At 31.9% G+C, this 4759-nt stretch overlaps 1 long non-coding RNA gene across 1 annotated transcript; it reads left to right on the forward strand.

Moving 5' to 3' along the window:
• Positions 1 to 408: 408 nt before the first annotated feature.
• LOC148848407 (uncharacterized) lies at positions 409 to 3030 on the forward strand. The gene is made up of 3 exons (XR_016100743.1): positions 409 to 545; positions 1004 to 1044; positions 2593 to 3030. It is a non-coding gene; the product is annotated as an uncharacterized LOC148848407 (long non-coding RNA).
• Positions 3031 to 4759: the final 1729 nt, after the last annotated feature.

A 4759-nucleotide genomic window follows, 5' to 3' on the forward strand; every position in this document is an offset into this window, starting at 1 on the left:
TTCTTTTCTTAGTATAAAGACATACACTAGATAGTATTTGGCATTTTGTTAATCAATAAGGAAGATCATTACTGCTACTATTGAATTCTCTCTCTCTCTCTCTCTCTCTCTCTCTCTCTCTCTTCTTTCAGGTACGTTTTCACTAAGCAATCATTGCTAACAAACTTGTACTTTATTTTCTAAGGGTTTGACATCCGATCTCTCCAAGAGTTGTTGATCACGAGAGTCACATTTTAACATTAAACACGCAAAAGAAAAGGAAAAAAAAGGGAAAGAGCAATAGCTTTGTTGCATTCTTTTATATGTTAAGTCCATCTGTAACGTTCACACTAAATTCAAGCAAAACCATACCGGACTTCATAAACAATATTTCTTGTAGAAGTTGCTAACTCTCTACTTCCATCCTCTATAAATAGAATTTTTTTCTATGAGCTTCACTTCAATTTATTGTAATATCAAAAATTAATTAACAGAAGATGTCCAAGGAAGCAGATGATGCAAGACAGTATCAATGTCTGAAAAAATACGAAGAGATCGTAAAGCAAGTAAGTTTATATCTGTTTCTTAACCATTTGTCGTTGATTTAGGATTAAACTTGATAGCCATTGTTGCAGCAAAATTTCCAATGAAGTTTACACTTTATTTTATTTATTTATTTATTTAGGGGTGCAAAAGTTTATCTCAATCAGTATAAATGACAGATGAAAAAGGAAAATCAACATGAGTTCTCTTTATTTCTTGTATGTGATGCATAAGATATTCAATTGTTAATATACTACCAAGATTTGGTCAATTGGATTAAAATTCATATATGACATGATTACCAACTTAAGAAGAGGTTTGCTGCTGCTGGTTTTATTGCTAACTTGATTCCATGGGAGATTTAAACCGAGTTATTATGGATTAAATAGAACCAGCCTAAGGGCTTTCAAGAAAAAAGAAGAAGAATATTAATTTTGTGGGTTATTTATTTTCCGGTTTGATGAGCTGATCAACATTGTAGATGCCAGAACCAAACAACCAAAGTATCGAAGGAAACGCTCTGTAAGTTCTTAATATACTATCTAGTTACTACCATGAATGTTCTCTTTCTCATTTTTTAATTATGTTATATAATATTCATCTCTCTCTCTAAATCAATCAAATTCCAGATAACCTACTTATTTCCGCATGTGGAGGGTCAATGTGGCCAATCCACCATCCTTTTAGATAAGGAATGTTTGGATTCATTGTATCTTCATTGTCCTAGTCCAAATTAGCTACATATCCATGAAATTTATTGGAGATTTTCTTGAGTAATTTAGTTGAAGGTTTCAACCTTTATCAAAGAGATCAAAAAAGGGAAGTTTTAACAACATGGTAAAGGCTCTTGTTGAAACTTATATCATCAATAGATGATGAAGAGAGTGACATCTAAGCCATTTTGGACCCCCAACCATGCATGCACGATTCTTGATTCATTTAGGTGGTTTTTACTATTTTATGTACTTGTAAATGGCATAATGACACATGTGATAAACAAGAAATAAACTAATTAGAGAATCTATTTATTTATTTAATATTATTTGTTATTTTATTCTTAATAGACACATATTTCAATCTGTAATAATGTAAAGCACAATCTCTACTAACTTGAAGTAGATATTTGTATTTTATTAGGGCTACTGCCTTCAAATGCTGCATATAATGTGCATGACAAAGTGAGTCATGCTTCCACTATTTAAAATATAAAAATTGAAGGCTATATTAATTTATGTGGAAATTGTAAAATACACAATGAGAATAAGATCAGGACTGGTACACATATAGATTATCCAGAATTATTTCATCAAATGGATGGTTTAGATCTACTAGGTCATCCATCTATGTGACCAAGAACTATTTGTAAAGGCATAGGATTGTTCATTGAAATGTATCAAACTGGTTTCTAGGAGGAACATCTCTAGCCTATTTAACATAACCATTTGTTGAATAATAACTTAATAGCCTGGCCAAAATATTTCAATAAGGCCCTGTTCATTTTTTTGGAAAGTTATGCATTTACCCATGTTATTTTATTTTTCAGGTAAATAAGATAGTGGTTGTTTTAGCCATAAAAAGTTATTATTAAAATGGGCAATTGTCTTATCCAAGTGTTGACAACTTTCCCCCAAAACAGTAAATTTACTTACTACCCACTTGGGAGATGGGTATCACTTACCAAGGAAAAATAAATTTTCCATGAACCCCACATAAATCTGAAAAAGAACATGGTATCTTGGTCAATGAGAACCAAAATCTCGTTGACCAACTATCACCCTTTCAAAATCCAAAAAAACGAATGAGCCCTCAAAGAGAAAGTGCTAATTCAAGATTGCATGAAAATACTTTTTTTTGGACTTCTTCATATCAACATGGATATTGTTATTTATAGCTCTCACATGCATATATACATATGTATGTGTGCATGGATGCATATATGATGCTTTTATATGTGTATGTATGTATATGAAATTCATGATGTTGTTTATGCTCCCCACCAATTAATAATCCCCACCATTTCTTTTCCTATTAAACCATTGTTTAATTGAGCCTTCTTTTCTTTATTCTTAGATCTCTCAAAGGAGTGGCAGTACTACCATGGAGACAAGTCAATCAAATCAGGCGAGTGTTGATGGATTTATGCAAACCATAACTAGATTTCTACATGAACTCAAAGCAAGTCCAACAAGCCTCGATCACACATCAACCACTCATGGTTAATTTGCAAGTAAATCCATTTTAATTTGATTGTTATGATGCATGTGGAACATATATACTGGTTGCGATTTGCAGTTCTGAAGATATTGACCATACACCAACTACTCATTGAAGTAGAAATAATAAGAGTTCATCTGAAGACTGAAGCATGTCCTAATATTGCTATTTATGATAAGTTGAACTTTAGTTAGGCTGTGTTTGGATTGATGAAAAATAAGAGAGTAACAGAAATGTGACTTCATATTTTTCTCTCTTGATTTGAGGCATCTAAGGGTAGTGACTTTTACCTAATCACACTTCCACTTTTCACATAATGTTGGTAATTCTATTTGAAAACACAGAGCAAATTTAAATTCTCTTATACTGCACATTTTGTCTTTCATCTATCTAATTACCCACAGATCTATCAAAATAATTTACTAAGGCTCGGTTTGGAAGGAGTAAAAATGCAAATATGTGGAATGTAAAAACCTTATATTTTGTATTATTTTGAATGTAATTATATTGATTGTACATATTTATATTTGTATTCTTTCTAAATTTGCAGTGTAATTTAGATTTGCACTAGTATAAATGCATTGGAATGCAAATTCCGGTTTACTTTTTTTTTTTTTCAGATTTGAATTTGTCTTATTTGTTTGTGAGGAACAAAAATAAAGAAGTGAAATGATGTAGTCCTCACTTTAAATGAAAGATTATGGCAACAAGAGATCGGTAATTTGTTTAGGTGTCTGGTAGGAAGCAAGAATATTATGTGGCTCCCACTTATATGAGAGATAACTGAGGTTTGAGGAAGGTGGTGTGTGAAAATTTTTGCATCAGGTTTTGAGATGTAAAATTTGTACCACAAATACAAATGAAACAAAAAGTACAAATTTTATATAAAATATACAAATCATAATTTAAAAACAAACAGATGTATAACTGAATCGGATGCAAAATTTGTACTTGAATCATATTTTCACTGCAAATGAATAGAAGATCAATGATGAATGTACTATTGGCACATCACCCCTCCCTATTTTATGAGGCTAAAATCTTATTTCTGAATCATTTCACTTATCATCATCATAATCCTGCATATTTTTTATGGATGTATACTGTGTGATAAATAATAATTCAAAAAACAATAAGGAAACTTTATGAACATCTAATATAACATGTAATAGGGCCAGCCAGGGAGATATGACCACGCACTTTTAGATCACTACCATCATGCATTTACTAGGTGAGCCTCACTGCTTCACAAGTGGTACCTAAGAAGCTTTCTTATAAAAAAAGAGAAAAATAAAAAAACTTGACCAATGTTTTAGAACCGTTGTTGACGTGGATGGTCAGATCGTTTGGCCTGGAACCATTCATGCAATTCGTTTGTTTTTTTTTTTTTTACCCCAAATCTGGTTCTTAACCAAAAATCGTTGAATTGGGCAATAACCCATTGACCCGAGCAGTTGAACCGTCGATTCGTTCAATGGCCATTTTCTATTTTAATTATCTTTTGTCAAAATGAATCATTCATTCGAATCAGACGGTCAAACCATCAACTTAAAAACTGATGGTCAGAATGATTCTGATTTCGGGTCGTTTTTAAAAGATTGGTCTATTCTTTGAAAAATAAATACTAATAGAAGGGTTCATTCTCAAGAATCCAACATGTGAGTTTCATCCACTTCTCACCGTTGCTTTTACATGTACAATTCACTTTCTAGCACATATAAATTGGTAACACAAGATAGAGAACATCCCTTGTCTTGTTTTCACTACTTGAAATAGATAAGGTTTTCTTAGAAGTTGATGTTATAGTTTGCTCTCAAGGATTTAGAAGCACATATAAGAGGATGAGAATGATGATAAGGATGACAAGGACAAAGGTGGGTGTTATGCAGGTTTATGAATAAGAGAGTTATAATTGGATAAGAACAAAACGAGAGAAGCCAAATCATCCACATTATTATTATGATTATGATGTACATGTAGATGTGGAGGCTTCAATTCAATTACTGAGACTATTTATGGAGAC

The sequence above is a fragment of the Nelumbo lutea genome, chromosome 6 (genome assembly GCF_056320005.1).
Source record: "Nelumbo lutea isolate HS-2025 chromosome 6, American lotus-T2T, whole genome shotgun sequence".
Lineage (NCBI taxonomy): Eukaryota > Viridiplantae > Streptophyta > Magnoliopsida > Proteales > Nelumbonaceae > Nelumbo > Nelumbo lutea.